The sequence below is a fragment of the Misgurnus anguillicaudatus genome, chromosome 7 (assembly GCF_027580225.2).
Source record: "Misgurnus anguillicaudatus chromosome 7, ASM2758022v2, whole genome shotgun sequence".
NCBI classification, from domain to species: Eukaryota; Metazoa; Chordata; class Actinopteri; order Cypriniformes; family Cobitidae; genus Misgurnus; species Misgurnus anguillicaudatus.
This window is the reverse complement of record NC_073343.2, coordinates 17,111,863-17,133,837: the sequence shown is the minus strand read 5'-3', so window position 1 is coordinate 17,133,837 and position 21,975 is coordinate 17,111,863.

The window sequence follows — 21,975 nt, the reverse complement described above, 5'->3', positions numbered from 1 at the left end:
GTACATATTTACCGATAAAGGTGAATTAAAATGCAGCTTATTAATGAGCAAAACGTTCGGATGTAAACGCAGTATATACACGTGGCTGGGAGCAGGTATAGATTTATTTTGTACCAACTAACATTTGGAAAATACAAACATTTTAATGAATCCGAAAATTTACGCCAGAACCTCTTTACACACGATTTACACACATTCGTTCTGCTCGTGTTTCATGAATGAGACCCAATGAGACTACAATAAATCTTAAACGTGGCTTTTAAATCCTACCCAGATAGCAATTTTGTTCCGGCCCAGCTCCGGCCCACACAACCAGTTTTTCCTCGGCCCACATACAACGAAGAATGACGGCCCTAGAGTGGCCCAGTTCTGAATTACAGACAAGGGCCACACATGGGCCATTGTATGTGTTAAAACTCTTCTAGTATAAACTGCCAGCAATAAACAAAAATACTAGTTTGTTCAAATACATTATTGGCATGAATCTAACACCAACAACTTAAATTACAAAGCAATTTCATCCTTAGTAAACAAACAAAAGTTTAGAACAAACTGATATAAAAAATAAATAAATAAACCCTTTGTGACAGTTACATTGATGTGTGAAATGTAGTTTGCCAAATTACCAGCTATACACCATATACTGCACGACGTCTAAGGTTTTCACAAAGGTCTTCACAATTTACCTGAAGCAAACACAGCAGATGATTAACAGAAAATAATTTCACAGTATTCCATATATTCAAAATATTTGTATTTTTTACCATTTTCCTTTGTATTCAACAATGCAATTCGGGTAACTAAAGTAATGTTAGGCTATTGTCAGTTCTTACTCACTTAATCAATGAAACCACTGTCCATCCCTCTGTATTTATCAGCTTTCACTGAAATCACAATGTGACTATTTAGCCATATAGAGCAATCTTTTGATATATAAACAGAAAGATGAGCCTCAATATTTAATTTACCTTAATGTATCTATTGGAATATACACCCCATCATCCTTCTTTTGTCCCACTCCAGAGTCTTCATGTCTTGATGAACACAGACCTGATACACTTTCACAAAAAAATTAAATTAAACATTACAGAAATACATTTTCAAATATTATTATTTTTTAAATAAATGTTCTAACATCAGGAAGACCAGATAACCAAGTTCGATTACTTCATTATAATATGATCACAGTAATTCTTAACCTTATAGAAAACAGCTAATTTAATATCAATTTATGTCACACAGACAATATAACGCATTACATTACTCATGAATCACGTAAACGTTTGCATCCCTTTATACGTTTGTTAGACATTTAAACAAAAAAATGTTTATGATCGAAAAAGTTTAAATATTTAAGTTCAGGTACTTACTAGTAATCTTTCATCCTTCTGCCTTGGAAATCTGTGTCCGTTATGATTGATTGAGGCGGCGTTACTGCTACTCCTGACCCCTAACCCCGCCTATTGGTTAATTTGATTTTGCGTTAACAGGAAAGCTCGTCTTCTGTTATGTGATTGGCCAGTGGCACTCGCATTTTTTAATTTGATTGGCCATCTCAATCATTTCTGACAAGGTGTTCGAAGTAAGGGCCGATTCACACTGGCTGCGTGGCGTATCTGTTGCATGTCAGTTGCATGGCGGCAGCCGGTGTGAATCGGCCCTAATGTTGCGTTGCAGGAACTGGCAAACAGATGACGTTAAAATACAGCGAGAGCGATTTGAAATCAGAATCCTGCCCATGATCTCTCAGTACTTTGATGTCATCCGCGTGTAGAGTCTTGTTGCACTGCATAAATAAACTGTGCATCCTAAACGTAACGTGAAGGTTAACTGACACAATGATTTGATCTTTTTTAACACTTCGGCAGGCAAAAGCACAGTGAAACATATCGTGTATTTCTACAGTACTGTATCTAACATCTGATTTTACACAATGATAGTTTTACTTAGTCATTGAAGTCAGAAATCTTCAGCAGGAATAAACTCCGGCTACAATGAAAATTGCGCAAAAGCAAGTTTAAATCGAATCGATCCATTGTGCTTCTCAAAGCAACGTTATCAAAACTTATAAATTCAGAAAAAATCTGGAAGTTCAGGGTCATTTGAACAAAATAATCTTGACCCATGATCTGAAGGCATGTTTATGTGATTAAAATGAAGACAAACATTATTGTCCAATATTAGCTTCTTTTAATACAAAACTAACATTTTATTTAATTAAGGTTAAATTAACATTAAGATTAAGCCTGAAAATCCTTCAATTCGTATAATTTATTATAAAACACAGTATTTCAAATGTGGCTTACAATCACTACACTGATCTGGGCCACATACCTCCCCCCACAACTGGCCCAAATGTTATCTGCCATCATGGATCCAGTGCCATCATTGCCACACCTGGCCCATACTTGGCTGACATGTTGCATGCCGTTGCCGGCAGCACGCCAGCAGTGCCATCATGAGGCCACATTCGGGCCGAGTCCATCTGCTATCTGGGTAATTATGCTATTAATGAAACGGTTGACTCGAATACAGTAAAAAAAAAACATTATAGGTTACATTTTGGTGAGAGTTCATGCTCTAATGTGGCATGGATTTAAAATGCCCTAAAGGATCCAAAGCATCACTCTTGAGTTCTCTCTGTAAATCATTCCTAGTGTGAGGGGCATGGTAGACGATAGTTTTTTTTAAATACCTCTTTTTATTTGCTTTTTTTATTATTGAGAATATAGTGATCCTAGTTTTTTTAAATTCAAATGTGCTGACAAAGTTTGTAACAGAACTAGTTCAACACAACCACAAACAATTACATAGCAACCTAAAGATAATTAAACAACTTCACAAAATAACTTCAAATGCTTTTTAGAGTGATACATTACTTTTGTGACATAAACATTTAAAATGCTAAATGGCTTGGGACAAATGACTTGTAGTGCATCTGTTTACCACTAATACCGTATTTTACGGACTATTAGTCACAGTTTTTTTTACTCGTCTGGCTGGTCTATTCTATATTGGCACTCGGGAAAACACTCATTTTAACAATTTGTAAATATCAATGAACATATTTAAACATCTAAGTTGTAACAAGCATAAAATTATAACCATGCCTTTGGTGACCAGTAAAGTGTTTATTTAAAGGGCCTTGAAATATAAGTGTGACTTATACTCCGGTGCGACTTATAGTCTGGAAAATATGGTATGTAGTTTTATATCACAATGCAAGGCCTTTCACTGTCGGTCAATCTTTTTTTCTTTTTTACTACCAGTATTTATCTTTACAGAATCCAAAATAAGATTGTGTTTGACAAGATAATGCTGTTGTCTCGTTTAAAAGAAGAAAAGACTATTCTCATTAAAGAGATGAAACAACACTGGCAGTCACTGGCTGGTGTCTCCAAGACATTAGGTGATGATATAAAGTTGGTCAGAGGTGACTTGAAAGAAGAGAGTAAGTATTCATTACTGTCTCTGAGATACTGTATAATTTGACAGGTTTGTGGAGTAAACACTAACAGGTCTTTCTTTTTCATTCCATTTGGTCTAAAAAAATACATGCATATACATGGTATTAATGCTGATACATTAACCTAGCAAAGATCATCAGGACAGAAATATGGACATTGTATGTGTCTGTAAAAAGCTGCAGTAGGATACATTTGCCCCTAACCAATCTTAAAAGTTTTAAGTCTGCCCTACTAACCTGTCTGTGGAGGCATACGAGGGACTTTGCTGCATTATGTTGGCAAGATTGAGTGACCTACAACATCAAATGAGTGAGGTGAAGTCAAAATATAGGTGGGTGCTCATGTTTGGTCCCTCCCTGTCTTGTACTGTACCTTGTAAAATAGCTTAATCTTTCTTTGCAGACATACTTTTGGTATTGCATTGTGTGAAAGTTACAAAGTAAAATATATTTTGTTACTAAAATGATGGTGTCAGGACTGAGAAAGTGAGGATGCAAGATATTTATAATTTCATTTAACCTGTGTTCACTTTATCACAGGCAGATTGTGGTGGATCCAAGTGTTCTCTCGATTGATGAGGAAGATGGAGAAGCAGTTTGTGAGGAATTCCTTACCTCCATGATGACATTGATTCATCCGATGAAGACTGAGTGAGGATAAATAATGTACTAGATCACTAACCATAAACTCTGTAACCTTCTCCTAATGCTCAGGTACTTTCCTACTAGCTCCTGGTTGACAAAGGTTGTGATTAACAATACACAGCAGTCAGTACTTTTTTTTATTTCCTAATGAGTCTATTAGAGCTTCTGCCTGTTCATTGTCATATGCCAATATTGTCATATGCCATTTGCGCTACATTTGACTTGGACAATTACGCCCAGTGTTAATTTACTAATAAGGTAGTTACCTTGTCACTTTATTCACCCACTTCTTCTACCTCTCTGTTTGATTGTGCTGCAATAATTGTACATATCTACACCTTTACTGTGTTGCCCTCTCATCCTGTATCTTATCTGTATTTCTTTCTTTTCTTATCCCTATTTTGTGTAATTTCATGTGTAACTTCTTTGTCATACTGCACCTTTTGCTTTAACTTGGCCAGGTTGCCATTTCTATTGCGAATGTGTCCTCTAAAAGCTCACCTGGTCTAACGGTTTGAGATGTTCACAGTATGATAACTTTTAGAAAAAAGATCACGGTATTACGGTCTCACAGTATTAGTAAAAATATAATTGGTTGCAAACTTTGGCATAAGATAGTGAAGCACACTCCCGCTGGGCTCTGGAGTAGTAAAAACGTCTCAGGGCAGTTTCACACCTAAAAGTCCGGGCTAACATTTGTGTTTTAGTACATTTTATACATTTGACATTATACATACATTTTTTGGTTTCACAGTGATTTTGCTAGCACACTAGTCCTTGCATTTTCCAGCAGAACAATGGCAAACCACAGTCTGCTTTGGATTAAAAACTCACCAGAGGACAGAATGGGCAAAAGTGTTCTTGTTAAACTGAACCAACTGGCATCTTTACTTCTCAAAAGCTTATTAAATGTTATTTTAAAAAAAAGGTGATGTTACATAAAACAGTGGTAAAAAGTGGCAAATATTTTGACTTGTGTTGCAGTCATCAGATTTAAATTTATTGTATATTTTCTAAAATAAATGAAATACTCAAAGACATGTTATTTGTTAATGTGTTTTCAGTATAGGACAGAGTGAACTGAATTTTTTTTTTTGCATTTTCAATACTGTCAACTTTTTCAGAATCAGGTTGTACTTTTTTAGTGCAATACTTGGTTATGTTTTCTTTCTCGGTTGATACAAATCTTTGTAGTAGAATAATAAAACAAAAGTACCAGAATACATCTATATAATGCTAAAGAAATATGAACATGTACAAATTACTGTGGTAAGAATGCACTGAATTAAAATTTGTATACACAGTGCTATTGGATTTTATGGCTTTTATACACAGATGGCACTGTATAGATTTAGCAGCACTGAAATAGTTTATAGCAGCTGTGAAAATTACATTGAATATGCAGTGGATAGGAAATAGGATAGTGAATAAGACAGATTAAAACAGTTGCTGCATTTTCTCATATGATTTCTTACTCTCTTTAGAAACAGTGGGACCAAATGGAAGAACAGTTGGGAGCCTTTGAGATGTTGGAGTTAGCACCAGAGAATTAGGGTTATCCAAAGAAGCAGGGTCATACAGTGTACTGTACAGTCAGTTAAGTTATTATGGCTTGTGGGTTTCTTAGCCTACTGGTGTGTTCGTTGATGCTCAGGTACTATTTTAAAGAATATTTTTTTTTGTTTTCGGATATTCTATCTTTTAAATGTATATTTATTTTTCTTAAGGAACCCATTTTAAATAAAGTGCATTTTTGTATCACCCTGTCTAAGGTAAAACGCTGGAACCAACTGTAATCAATTTGCCATTGTAATTTTAATCAGTGTAAATAAAAAAGAATATCATTCATTTGTTCATTTTCCATTTTTTAATGAGCGTAATATGGTTCATTTTACTGGACATTTACTCTGTATAGCCATTAATAAATATATCTTTGTGCAAAAGTGTTGAGGTCATACTATTAGTATCAAAAGTACAAAGGCCTGTATACTGTATGCTCTATTGGACAATGTTTTGACTTAAGTCAAATCTAAATGTCTAACAAAAGGTCAGATTTGGAAGCATTATTATGTGTACTTTTTAATTTATTTGTAGAATCAAATCACCAGGGTTTTTCAATGATGTAATTGGTCAAACACATTACATAATGTTTCTCTATTTCTTTAAATTGCAGTCTAGATTTTGAGTAATATAATACAGTTTTTAAATGGGTTTACTTTAGCCATGTATTTATTTCGGACAATCTGTATCTGAACAACATTCTGGTAGTGACAAAAGTGCGCAGTGGTTGCAGACACAGCACGGGGCGCTGTTTGTCGGAGGGCTGTCTGGACTATTGTAATGAACAAACGAAGAAGAGTAAGTGCGCACACAATAATAACTCATTGACACACACGTTAGTTGGATCCAATGACAGTAAAGGTTGGATCAGGGAAGCATGTGTGCTCCGCAAATTCACGTCCTAAATACTGTATATTAGCTGATCAAAAATGTATGAAAAATGAATTGTATCATGAAATATACAGGGTTGACTGTAGTCATGTTGTCCCATGATGAATAATAGGCCTAATCATATTTTTAGGCTTAACCAATACATTATATATTTGGATGCAATTATATACTAAAGTTGCAGAACATAATCAAACGTTGCATATAGGTCCCATGAATAGATCTAAAAGAATAGCCTATTCAAAATCTCACATCTAACATGAAATGAAACATATTCTTTATTATCACTTTACAAACAGGGAATTAACAGTTTTTCTCCATATTGTCTAATACAGTTTTGGGTTTACATCCAAGCTGTTGAATGAAAATGCAAGTAGTTAGCCTAAAATTCTTCAATTAGTTAGCCTAAAATTCAATGCTATTTACGTCAAGGGGGAAATGCACGTGTTTCCACAACTGCATTACTACGCATTGCCATGACATCAATTCTTGTCGGAGTTTTGAAAATATTTTAAAGAGAGAGAGAGAGAGAGAGAGAGAGAGAGAGAGAGACTGACTGATTAACAAGATTACAGAGTAACAAGATGGGCGTGGCTTTTAAAAGTGCCTTTGTGTGTGTCTGTGGTGCTTTGAAGCTGCCAAATTTGAGGGACCTAAAGAAGAAAAGAGGAAAAAAAACAGAATTGAACATTTCACACCAGTATTCTCTTAATCTGTGTTGCCAGAATGGGCTAGATTGAATGTGATATTCGTTTTAAACAGTGAAAAACAAGTTAATGTTGTTAATTACAATTTATAACAAAATTTGACAAACAGTTGATAAATGCAAGTATAGGGAATTTATATATATATATATATATATATATATATATATATATATATATATATATATATATATATATATATATATATATATATATATATATATATATATATATATATATATATATTACAGTGGCGAACCGTGAGTACTTCAGCTGGGCAATGAAGTGCAAATGCCTCTCCATGCGCAATTACGCATGGCACAATAAATGAAAGTCAAAAAATTTAAGGGATAGGTTCCACTTAATACACCGCCTTAATTCTTAAAAACAGGAAAATGGAGACAAGTGAGCATGGGGGAAAAACACCAAAATAAATTGAGAGTAGTTTGTTTTTCGTAAATTTTAAAATTCAGAATATAATACTAGGCTATTCGTATTTCGTTAAATTATACAGATATAGTGTAAAAATTCTGAGCATGCAAAGTTAAATTACAGAATAGGCATCGTTTGCTTTTAAATGCAGTTTTAAAGTTTAAAATTACTTTAATCTAACTGATAAACACAAATACAGACTCTGCTGCTCTGTAAATTTGCATTTAACAAGCTTAAATTATGTTCTTTAATTTTTGTTTTTTGTAAATATATATTTAGCTGTAGGATAGCTTGTTAATCTTTTTTCATAAGGAGAAATATAGCACCCTGCGTTCTCAGTGCACCTCCTTGTGGCTTATATTTTATAACTGTTATAATATAACCAGGGCTCGCAAAATCCCTAGCCCGAGCCCCGGTGAATGCTGCACGCGCATCTCTCGGCTGTGCTCTTCACGAGTACCCGCTTAAGTAATTTCGTTTTTACCTCAGCCCTATCAAACTAGCCACAACGTCAATCACGTTTTCTGCCATTTACCTCAACCACTCTCACCGCAGAGATTCGGGCCATTAGACGGTCTATGATTAGGACGACTTCTTCTTTGGTGTTTTACGGCAGCTCGCATCCAGTTTGTTGCATGATTAGGACTTCATGAAGGCTTACAATGTTTTGTTTTTTACCCGCCCACTTGAAATCAAAGCGTGATTGGTCGATTTGCCCGTCACTCTCCACACCAAAACACATAGCTTGGCCTTCCTTGGGATTCTTGAAGTCCTAACCAATGAATGAGCCAGTTTACCGGGCCTTAATAGAGACAGACGATTCTGATTGGATATGAACCTGACAGTAAGCTTAACGTTAGAACATAGATGAGAGAAAATATATTACATGTATTAAATTAAATTAAATATAAATTTAAACATGTAAAAACATATTTTTATTGAATACTTTATTATTTATTAGTATTATTATAAAAAATATTTTTATTAATTTTTTTAGGCCTTCTCTGAAGGCGTAGAAGGCCCTGAAGGTTCCCCACTGATATATTAGGGGTGGAACGGTACATGTATTCGTTTCGAACCGAATCGTTACGGGGGGCAAAACTTCAGTTTTCCAGTCAGTTACAGTAGTATAGGCGAGAGAGTGGTGGAAAAGATGAGGACTGTGCGTCGGCGTTGTTCAGCAGTTGTTAGGTATGTGAGTGGAAATACATCTAATCGGGGCTCTCAAGTCTCACGCATTCACCTTGACACACACGCATTTCAGTCAGTTCACACGCCGCCACACCTTGTATTTCTCACACTGAGAAGTAGGAGATAAATTGTCCTGCTAATATACAATTAATGGACGAGGTGCAGTTCTGTCGAGTTCAGCTGCTTTTTTTAACCCCCTGGGGTCCAAAAACGCGGGGCCGCGTTTTGACGTGTTTTTTCCTTATCATGGCAGAATCAACTTAAAATACTCCATCATTAATAATCATACACTTACGTGTTTGACATCATTTGAAACGGTAAAGGGTCTTCTTTAATATGTGTTCATTCACAATAACAACAGATCTTTGTGTTTTTGTCAAATAAAGAAAATTAACAGGGTGTGCATCCAGACATTTCTGTCTCCGCCAGCTGTCTCTCAAAACACGTTACAAAAATCAATTGAAACTCCGCGAATACTCGTCACACAAGCATGATACACACATCCAAAGAAAGCCTGAAATGTCTACTTTTAAACAAGCTTAATATAATCGAAAACAAATATTGCCTGTTTATGTAATCTGCATTGAAGTAAAGAGAGTACCGTTTTTCCTGGCTGACTTCATTATCTTTAATTTGGTCACGCCCACAGCTGTTGACATGGTAATGAAGACACAAGCTGTTCAACCATAACAAGCAAAGCGTAAAGTTTGATCAGATTTAAAGACTTTTTACCGCATGTTTGGATTATAAACTTTATTCACACACGTGAGGAATATCTTGAAACGCACTGCTGGATTAGAAGTAAGTAACGTTAACAGTTAATTTATACCATTTATATTTGCTATCATGTAACTTAATATGCTCATGGCTTGTGCAGTTCAGCCTACATACAGTAATGTTAAGCAACCTTAGCAGACTACACGCTTTGGATTGAAAAACTTTCGCATTGTTTACAAATGGACGCGATCTCACGTAATGGCGGATTTCACTGTTGCATGCTGTAACAGTGTTAAACACAGTTATTCACTTATATCCTTCATGGAAACTTTCAGTAAGCCTGAACTGCTGTATCTTTTAAGTGTGTGCTGTAATATGATTCCATGTTTACATGCTTATTTACAAACGAGTATGCGTGACCTCCCATAATGGCGGATATCTGTTACATGTTGTACAGTGTTAAGACACAGTTATTCACTTTCGTATCTGTCATGGCAACCTTGAGTAAATGCTGCACTCCGGGATTTGCTGTAAAATGATTCCATATTGTTTACATGCAAGGTAATTCCATACATTGCGCTTTACACGTGACACCGTTTTTATGAGCGCTGCGTTACACGGAGACGCGAGCTCGCGCACATGCGATGTGTTTTTAAAGTTCATACGTGCTTACAGAAACACGTTTAAAACAGAAGCTAGACGATAAGGGGATGGGCATCTGAAAACAGTCATCTGAAAACAGCTTTTTATATTAATTGCTGCAGATGTTTATCTGAGATTAAGTTTATGTACAAGATAGTATATGAATGTAACTTAGTATCAGTGACATTTACCCATCAGTTATATAAGTAAGGGTATTTCTGTGGACAATTTAAGCTAACAGCTGTTTATAACTCTCTTAGAGGTCTGCATCTCTCTCGTCAGTACAAAACTATGAAGTGGAAAAACACTTTTTGGACATAAAGTTATATGGTAACATGAGCCACATGAAGTTTACAGCTCTGTTGTGTATCAGTTTCTTAGTTTATACAAAGTTTTTGAATAGGGTTTCTTTCCAAATAAACTTAAAATGTCCTACTAACCATCATTTCTATTTTGATTATATTGTTAACTTAATAAACCTCAAACAAACATGTATACATTTGTCCTCACATTCTTCACTGTAGTTCATTCTCACATTCCTGCCTCATTATGCAGCTCATTATGCGAGCCTTTGTTTGCTTGCTGTCAATCAATCCTTCTCGCATACGGCCCGTCTAAACAAAAAGTGTCTTACAATTTCTAAATCAATACATTGTTTTATGTGAACAAGTAGGCATGGTGATTATCACATCATTTTAAAGAAAAAACTCTAGACTACTAGATTATATTTAGGAAAGTCTTGTTAAAACATGTTTAGTATGGGTTTTGTGGACTTATATCAGTGACTTAAAAATTTTGCTTTTTTAAAAACCACGCATAAACATTTTTCTCTCAAAAATACAAACATGTACATACATGTAGCTCATATAATATTTTAACCCAGTTTGTGCTGAATGCAGTGGTATGAGACACTTCCCATTATTATGTTTTAAAGCAACTGAAAAAAGACCAAATGTAAGAGCATGTCAGAACCTCTGAGAGTGTCCCAAAATGGTCGGACCCCAGAGGGTTAAAGTGTGCTCAACTTTACGCAGGGCCATTCAGAATCAAAGTACCACGAGAAATCTTGCGGAGGAGGCTGATTTCAAATCGCTCTCGCGTTACTCTGACGTCATCCACTTGTCGTTTCTTGCAGCGCCTCGTGAAGTCGTACACACCTATTAATTCATCCTACAAGCCTGTTTTTTTGTTCTTTAGTACATTATTATGAAATAAGGCCAAAATGTAATTTGAAAATGTATTTAGGTAACACTTGTAATACATTTGAACCTATATTTGTATGAAAGATGAGTACAAGATTACTTAAAGTGGTATGCATTTTTGAAATACGAGATAGTATGTTAAATGCATTTCAGTTCATATTCATGACATCTCAAAATAACACTGATAAGGACACCTATGTTTTTAAGAATATCTTAAGTACTAAAAAAATGCCTTCTTCATTTTTGTTTTGCTTTTCCCTCCATTGTACCGAAAGTGAACCGATCCGTGGCCCCTGAACCGTTCCACCCTTAATATATACAGTATTGTTCAAAATAATAGCAGTACAATGTGACTAACCAGAATAATCAAGGTTTTTAGTATATTTTTTTATTGCTACGTGGCAAACAAGTTACCAGTAGGTTCAGTAGATTCTCAGAAAACAAATGAGACTCAGCATTCATGATATGCACGCTCTTAAGGCTGTGCAGTTGGGCAATTGGTTGAATTAGTTGAAAGGGGTGTGTTAAAAAAAATAGTAGTGTGGCATTCAGTCACTGAGGTCATCAATTTTGTGAAGAAACAGGTGTGAATCAGGTGGCCCCTATTTAAGGATGAAGCCAACACTTGTTGAACATGCATTTGAAAGCTGAGGAAAATGGGTCGTTCAAGACATTGTTCAGAAGAACAGCGTACTTTGATTAAAAAGTTGATTGGAGAGGGGAAAACCTATAAAGAGGTGCAAAAAATGATAGTCTGTTCAGCTAAAATGATCTCCAATGCCTTAAAATGGAGAGCAAAACCAGAGAGACGTGGAAGAAAACGGAAGACAACCATCAAAATGTATAGAAGAATAACCAGAATGGCAAAGGCTCAGCCAATGATCACCTCCAGGATGATCAAAGTCAGTCTGTGACAGTTAGAAGACAACTGTGTGAAGCTAATCTATTTTCAAGAATCCCCCGCAAAGTCCCTCTGTTAAAAAAAGGCATGTGCAGAAGAGGTTACAATTTGCCAAAGAACACATCAACTGGCCTAAAGAGAAATGGAGGAACATTTTGTGGACTGATGAGAGTAAAATTGTTCTTTTTGGGTCCAAGGGCCACAGGCAGTTTGTGAGACGACCCCCAAACTCTGAATTCAAGCCACAGTACACAGTGAAGCATGGAGGTGCAAGCATCATGATATGGGCATGTTTCTCCTACTATGGTGTTGGGCCTATTTATCGCATACCAGGGATCATGGATCAGTTTGCATATGTTAAAATACTTGAAGAGGTCATGTTGCCCTATGCTGAAGAGGACATGCCCCTGAAATGGTTGGTTCAACAAGACAATGACCCAAAACACACTAGTAAACGGGCAAAGTCTTGGTTCCAAACCAACAAAATTAATGTTATGGAGTGGCCAGCCCAATCTCCAGACCTTAATCCAATTGAGAACTTGTGGGGTGATATCAAAAATGCTGTTTCTGAAGCAAAACCAAGAAATGTGAATGAATTGTGGAATGTTGTTAAAGAATCATGGAGTGGAATAACAGCTGAGAGGTGCCACAAGTTGGTTGACTCCATGCCACACAGATGTCAAGCAGTTTTAAAAAACTGTGGTCATACAACTAAATATTAGTTTAGTGATTCACAGGATTGCTAAATCCCAGAAAAAAAATGTTTGTACAAAATAGTTTTGAGTTTGTACAGTCAAAGGTAGACACTGCTATTTTTTTTGAACACACCCCTTTGAACACCACACACCCATAAAGTTACATTTATTTTAAAAAGCTATATGTTCCAAAAGTAATGTTACTTTTAAAATAAAGCAGGTATAGTGTATGGGTGATTTGGCATGGCAGCCAATAATAATAAATAGCCTTACTTATTAACCTAACTTTACGCTCATTACCACGTGTATTTTTAAGTGCGTACCGAATATGTGTCATAAAAATATGCATAAGATTTAATATGAATTATTTTTTATTAACAATCACAATTAGATTTAAAAACACTGTAATGTATTACTTGTATAGCCTTTGTCTTTGAAAGAATATTAAAAAAATAACAACTTAATTTTTGGACTTGCTCACAGCATTCCCACAGCCCCTCTGTTGTTGATGACGCCAGGATTTCAGATTTTTTTTTAAACGGAGGGCTGCATCCTTGCATTTGCAGGCTGCACACGTCATAAATGCAATGCTCAGTTAACTGAAATAAACCAGGCTTGGTGACGTATGCAGCCTGCATATGCAACCTCCGCAGGATGCACCCTTCTCTTTGAGAAACTGCCGCTGTTTGGATTTTGGGACAGAGAAAACTTTTTGCGCAGTTTTAAGCATTTTATGTAAAAGCAGCAGAAACAGCTGCCTTTCAAAATCGAATCTTAATCACATATCAAAGAGTCCGTGCCGTGGCAGGAGAAGGCTGCCAGCCTTACACACACTCCGCCTATGTTGCCGAATCGGAACATTATCCAAAACTCCATTTCTCAGACAAGTGTAAATTTGGGAGCTTGCATCCACTCCTTCCTTCTCAAATGCCTTGAAAATGTTGTTATTTGCACAACTTCAAATCACTGGGACCAAAAAGATATTTGAAGAGTTGCCTACACACATTCGCTATTTGCTGCTTCTCAATAGTTTTCAAACTCTTTTTTACCAGCTCAGGTGTTTGTCTTTCTTTGTGCGTTCGTTGTGAGTTTTCCGGGTGATCTCTGTCATGTTTTGGTCATCTCCTGCCTAGTATTTATGATCTTGTTGTCACGAGGTGACTTTGTGAGGGCGGAATGTAGGAGAAGTAGTTCCGCCCGGACGGAGATGGGCAAACACTCACCACTTCCTGAAACTCCGGGCAGCTGAAAATCAAGGATATTAACAACAGGTGTGTTAATGAACGCGGCGATTCACGATTGGGTGATTTAATGAAGAGGAGGCATATAAATGGGGCAGTGAGAAACCAGAGGGGCGGTTGATTTCGGGGCGAGTTCATTTCCGCCAAGGGTGGACCAAACACACACCTTTTGAAGAGTCGGAAGGCCCCGCTGATCCGGCGATCGCTGGGACGCGAGCGGAAAGAGTGCGGGGCTGGAAAGGACGAAAGGAAAGAGTAGCTGTTGTTAGGGAAGAAATGCCACGAGCAAAGCGGTGAGCTGGAACACGAAAGTAGAGCAATACAGGGAGAGACGTTTAGTGGATTCGCTAAGCGAATGGAAGGATAGGAAGACGACGATCCAAATCGGGGTGAGAAAAGCAAAGTTTGGAGAAAATTATACTCATCCTTTGTGTGTGTGCTGCATTGAAGGTCTGGTGGAGAAACGTTATCTGGGCGAAGTTACACGATACTGCTGGGCGCTTGGTGAGTCATCTGAGGAGAGAGACGGAGAGGAGATTAATGACACAGGCACATTGAGTACAGTGGATTGCGACCTTTGTTGTTACATCTGAGGACGGATATATATATATCAGTGTTGGAGTGTTGTGCCAGCGCCACAGTACGAACTTGGGATAGCTGCTCTACCCGCACCCGTCCACCGAGGTGCCGTCGGCCATATTTGACCCAACGAGCAGCAGTCTGAAGCCGGTAAAACCCCCCCCCTCGCCCTTGAACGAAGCCAAGAGATGACGTATGGTTTTCCCTATTATACTTACCTGTATACTAAGCTAATTCAATTCAATTCAATTTTATTTATATAGCGCTTTTCACAATTTGGTAATTGTATCAAAGCAGCTTTACATAATAGATGCAGTGAAAAGCACAGAAAATCGACAGATAGCACAACATAATAAACGATAGCACAAGCAGTTAAATTTGCTACGGCTATAAATCAACATTATAAACAAACGTATTACTAATGTAACGTATAGAAGTTAAGCCCAAAAAGGCTGCCTCCCCGGGTTGAAAAACCCCCTAGGAGAAAAAAACCCCGGAATTTTAGCCGGGGAAGTAAAAAAAGTCATAGGAGGAAAAAACCCTTGGGAGGTATATATATATATATATACACATTGAAACGGAAGGAGATTGAGCGGAGATTAAGCGGAGATTAAGCGGGTTCTGCCGGTGGTCTTTGGTCAGGCATCAGCTGGACATCACGTTGAAGAACAGCTAGTAGATCAGTTGTGTGCCGACTTTCACATGTACCGGAACTGGATCTGTTTGTCTCGTCCTCGGGATCAAGGACGAGACAGGGAGAGAGACACAAAATCTTATTAGCGTAGGGGCCGTTCACATAGAAAACAAGTGTCACACAGTAATGTGGTTTTAGTCAGCTCGGTTCCGGACAGGCTAACTATTGCTGGTTAAGTGTATTACATATAGTTAATGATTTTAGAAACGGAAACAGAACTCGTTTGACTAAGGCCAGAGGCCCCACTGCCGTCGTTAATGCTAACGTACAGTGGCAAACGGTTCTGTATGACATACTATTTTAAGGTCATGGGAAAAGGCCAAAATTGCAAGCCGGCCATATTTGGCAGTTAAGACTCAGTCGAAAACCAATTCAAAGTTTCAGCATATTACTAAAGAGTATTAATGAGATTTACCATGCTTTGAAGTGTTGACGAAAAAAAAGGTTTTAATTTATTCATTAATTTATTTATTTATTAGGTTGTACAAGCTAGCTATTAGGAGATAAGTACCATTGTTAAAACAACTATTTGAAAGCCTTGTTAAAGAGAAAAGTTTTAAGTCTAGATTTAAAGTTATCTACTGTCTCTGATTTTCGGACGTCGGTTGGTAAATCATTCCATAGCTTAGGGGCTAAGTAGGAAAAGGATCTGCCACCTTTAGACACTTTTGATATTTTAGGGATAATTAAGAGGCCAGAATTTTGTGACCGCAATGCACGTGATGGATTGTATTCTGATAATAATTCTCTAAGATATGAGGGTGCTAGGCCATTTAAGGCTTTGTAGGTGATTAGTAATATTTTAAATTGTATACGATATTTAACTGGTAGCCAGTGTAAAGATGCCAGAATTGGGCTTATGCGGTCATACTTCTTAGTTCGAGTAAGAACTCTTGCAGAAGCGTTTTGAACTAGCTGAAGCTTGTTGACCTGTTTTGCATGGCATCCTCCGAGTAACGAGTTACAATAGTCTATTCTAGAGGTCATAAAAGCGTGGATAAGCTTCTCTGCATCTGATGCAGACAACATATGGCGTATTTTTGAGATATTTCTAAGGTGGAAGAATGCTGTGCGGCAGACATTGGAGATATGGCTGTCGAAGGATAAACTGCTGTCGAACATCACACCTAAATTCTTAACCGTGGAGGTTGGCACCACAGTGCAGCCATTTATGGGCAACTTGTAATCTGTCATATTATATTTGTAGCGATTCGGTTCGATAACAAGTATCTCTGTCTTATTGGAGTTTAGCATAAGAAAATTATGTGACATCCAGTCACTTATATCGCTGATGCAGTCTGATAGCTTAGAAAAATTTTGTGTTTCGCTAGGATGCGAGGAGATGTAAAGCTGTGTGTCATCTGCATAGCAGTGAAACTGTATGTTATGATTTCTGATAATATCTCCCAGAGGTAACATATATAACGAGAACAGGATAGGACCTAAAACTGATCCCTGCGGTACGCCGTATTTAACCAGGGAGTGATGTGACTCCTCCTCATTTACATAAACAAAGTGATAGCGATTGGTTAGATACGATCTGAACCAAGCTAGCGCCTGACCACTGATGCCAACATAGTTTTCTAGCCTATTAAGTAAGATTGTGTGATCTATTGTGTCAAAGGCTGCACTAAGGTCTAATAATATAAGGAGTGATATTTCACCACGGTCGGATGTTAGGAGAAGGTCATTTGTAACTCTAAGCAGCGCTGTCTCTGTGCTATGGTGGGGCCTGAATCCTGATTGGAACTTTTCATACGTACTATTATTTGCTAAGAATGTGCGTAGCTGGCTTGCCACTACCTTTTCTAATATTTTGGAAAGAAAAGGGAGATTTGAGATTGGTCTAAAGTTATTTAGATCTCCCTGGTCAAGGTTTGGTTTTTTAATGAGCGGTCTAATAACTGCTAGTTTGAAAGCTGTAGGAACGTAGCCTAATTCTAATGATGAGTTAAAGACATTTAGTACTGGGTTAGACACTATAGGGAATACCTCTTTGAGTAATTTTGTGGGAACAGGGTCCAATATACAGGACGATGATTTGGATGATGCTACTAATTTAGATAGCTCATCTATTGTAGTAGGTTTAAATGACTCAAGATGTTCGTATGGTAGGCAAGCATTAAATGTATTACTGGGTAGAGTGGTGGCTGCTTGGGTACCTACAATGTTTTCCCTAATAATCATAATTTTCTTAGTAAAGAAGTTCATGAAGTCGTTACTATTGTGTGGGAGTTTATTAGTGGGTTCTGTTTGTTCTTTATTTCTAGTCAGTTTCGCAACTGTGCTAAAGAGGAAGCGAGGGTTATTATGATTTTCTTTAATAAGATTGCTGAGATACGTAGATCTGGCGATTTTTATAGCCTGTCTGTAGTGTTTAACACTCTCTTTCCATGCTGCACGCCATACCTCTAACTTTGTGCTTCTATAATTTCTTTCCATTTTCCTAGTTGCCTTTTTGAGTGCTGCTGTGTGATGATCATACCATGGAGCTGGCGTTTTTTCTTTGATTCTCTTTTTTCGAATTGGAGCTACGGCATCCAATGTGTTAGAACAAATACTGTTCAGGTTTTCTATTACAATATCTAGATCTTCAGGGTTATCTGCTACATGTTTCATTTGGGACAGGTCTGGAAGAGTGCTAATAAAGTTATCTTTAGTGGTGGAAATTATTGTTCTGGCTAGTCGGTAGCGTATTGTGGATCGAGTGATCATATCTAGAAGTACCGTGTATGAGACAAGGCAATGGTCTGAAACTGCATCGCTCTGAGGTAATATCTCGATTTCATTAATATTGAGCCCGAGTGACAGAATTAAGTCTAATGTGTGCCTATGAGTATGCGTGGGCCCTGTCACGTTTTGTCTTATATTGAGAGAATTTAGAATATCCATAAATGCTAATCCTAATGTATCTGTTGGGTTATCAACATGTATATTAAAGTCACCAACGATAAGAGCTTTATCTACAGTGACTACGAGGTCAGACAGGAAATTTGATATTTCTTTAAGAAAATCTACATGATGGCCCGGAGGTCTATAGATTGTAGCAAGGACAAAAGAGAGCTGTTTATGGTTACGATCAGTTATTTCCATATTTAATAGCATTATTTCAAATGAATTAAATTTTAGTTTGGATTTATGGTTTACTTTAAAAACATTTTTGTATATTGTAGCTACACCACCCCCTCTCCCCTTTAAACGCGGTTCATGTTTATAATAGTAGTCTTGTGGGGTGGATTCGTTTAAACTAATGTAATCGTCTGCTTTAAGCCAGGTTTCTGTTAAAGAGAGTGCATCTAAGTTTTGGTCAGTAATTATTTCATTGACAATAGGTTCTTTATTGGTAAGCGATCTAATGTTAAGAAGGCCGAATTTTAACATTCGAGGTTCATCTGTAAACGTATTGTTTTCTAATTTTATGTTAGTAAGATTTGTACGAGACGAGGTAAACGGTGCTCTGTATTCGTTTGTTCGAGGAACGCACACAGTTGAAATGTGTTGATACTCTGGTAAGATAGACTCTAAGTTCTGGGATATATGTGATCTTGACATGTCAGAGCTACTAACAGATGGACGGGTAGGCCGATCTATCTGTTTCCTGACCTGGGCCCTGGGTAGTCAAACTGTATTAGAATTTAGAGTATTGGTCAGATTTCTAGAGAGTATAGCATTTCCTTCCGATGACGGATGAAGGCCATCTCTCTTTAGCAGGTCAGGTCTCCCCCTGAAGTGTTTCCAATTATCTATAAACCCTACGTTATGCTGAGGGCACCATTTTGACATCCAGTGGTGAAGAGACACTAATCTGCTATAAGTTTCATCACCCCGGTAGGCGGGGAGGGGACCAGAGCAAATTACATTATCTGACATTGTTTTTGCAATTTCACACACCTCTTTAATAGTATCTTTGGTGATCTCTGACTGGCGGAGTCTGGTGTCATTTGCGCCGGCATGAATAACAATTTTAGAAAACTTACGCTTAGCATTAGCCAGTACTTTAAGTTTGGATCTAATGTCAGACGATCTGGCTCCCGGTATACAGTCAACTATGGTGGCTGGTGCCTCAATGTTCACGTTCTTAAGTATCGAGTCTCCAATAACAAGGGCACCTTTAACAGATGTCTCAGCCGGTGTATTGTTTAGAATGTCGAATCTGTTAGAAACTACTAGGGGGGACTTCGATGGGCATCGAATATGACTACGCCGCCTGACAGTCACCCAGTTAGTCGGCCGTGTTAAATCAGTTGCCGGAACCGAGCTATGTGTACTACGCGTTGCCGTAGGCGCACCCGAAACAGTGTTTGAAACATTAACATTAGCATTAGCGGTCTTACTGTCCTCAACGAGCGTTCGGATGTGCGCTTCTAGTTCTGCAACCTTCTCCGTCAGCCTTACTACTTCAATACACTTAACACATGTAAACCCCTCTGTGCTGACGGAAGAAGCTAAACTGTACATGTGGCAAACAGTGCAGGTTACAATGACAAGCGGAGTCTTACCGTTTTCATTTTGGGCGATGGCGTCTCTGTTCGCCTGAACGCGGTCCGTGAAGCTGCATCGAGACCGGTGCTCGCTCGCTGGCTGCCTCGTACGTCTCCGGGTGCCTGGAGCCAGGGTGATGTGAGGCATGCTGTACCGCCTGGTGCTAATGCCGGGACACAACTCCTCCACAGCTTCCCGCTCTGGTGAGGAAAGGTCTGAAAAACATACATCGGATGAGTCCGCCATTAGATCGAAAAGGAAGGCAGATTTACAGTAAACAAACAGTGAGGAAACGGTAAACAAACTTCAGCCGGCACGTTTGTTGAAGCTAGCGGGCTATATGCTAACACTAAGTGTTTACCAGTGATAAATCGATTTAGTTATAAATACTGTTGAATAATCGTCACGCTAAAGTATTCCTAAGATGAACTAGTAAGTTATATTATATAGATAGTAACAAGATAGTAAGAAAATAGGATTTGGATGATGAACTCGACGGAGCTCCGATAACAGTGTTGCCACTCCACTCTCTCTTGCGTCTCTCTCTTGCGTCTCTCTCTTGCGTCTCTCTAAAGCCAGACTCACCTTGTGAATTCTGTAAGCCCAGAGTAAAGAGCCAGTGACGTCGTTTGATACTTACCTGCATGCAGAGCTAAAGCTAAACTCAACTTGTGAATTCTGTAAGCCCAGAGTAAAGAGCCAGTGACGTCATTTGATACTTACCTGCACGCCGAGCTAAAGCTAAACTCACCTTGTGAATTCTGTAAGCCCTGAGTAAAGAACCATTGACATTGTTTGGAACCTACCTGTATACCAAGCTAAAGCTAGACTCACTGTGTGAGTCCTGTAAGCCCAGAGTAAAGAGCCATTGACGTCCTTTGATACTCACCTGTAGTCCGAGCTAAAGCCAAACCTACCTCGTAAGCCCTGTAAGCTTAGAGCGAAACACCAGCGACATTGCCAAGTACTTACCTCGTAAGCCCTGTAAGCTTAGAGCAAAACACCAGCGACATTGCCGAGTACTTACCTTGTACGCCCTGTAAGCTTAGAGCAAAACACCAGCGACATTGGCGAGTACTTACCTCGGACGCCCTGTAAACCTAGAGTGAGGAAGCAGCAACAACATCCATGACCTACCTGTTAACCGAGCTCAAGCTAACTTACCTCTGTACAGGTCTAGACGTCCGGGAAAGCATCGGTCCACCCTGTAAGGTGACGTGGCCCGCTGCGCTCAGGTGGAATTACACTGACCTCTGCTACTTACCTGCATCCTCAGGAGCCCTGTATAGCGGGCTGCCTGCGCCGAGGAGTCCACTGGAGTGGAGGTGTCGTTCGGGTGCCCCGTGGAGCCGGGCCCAAAGAACAAATTACTTACCGGACCCAGGTAGTTGCTCTCCGTCTTCCCCATTATTCATTGTGTGTTTCTGATCTGCCTTCAGGAGAAGAGAAGGGCGCCACAAGAACAACAAACCCTGAGGAGGAGAATCAAAGGTCCCTTAAGAGTGGAACAGAGCCTTGTGAACGGGACAAAGGAGCTCCGTACTGTCCTTTCCCTGTGGACACTTACCCTTGCTGTCCAGCCCCTTCCCCCTTTCTCAGACCCAGTCTCTCCCTGGAAGAGAGAGACGTTATTTTAGATTCCCTTTCCTCCTCCCTGAACTGATTTTAATTAATTTAAATAAAGTTTGTTTATTTATACTTACCCTTTCTCGTGTGTCTGGTCATTGGGGTGCTCTTGGGACCTCCTCGAGGTGGGACTCAGGAAGGGGCATGGCTCACGACAGTGGTGGTCCACTCCGACCTGTGACATTGTCATGCCTGTTTCATTGTTTACTCAATGTGGTTTGCTCTCAGGATTTAGCTGAGATTGGTGTGTATCACCCAGTCTGTTTCCAGCCTCTCGTCTCTGTGGATTACTTCCGGGAACTTTTCTCAG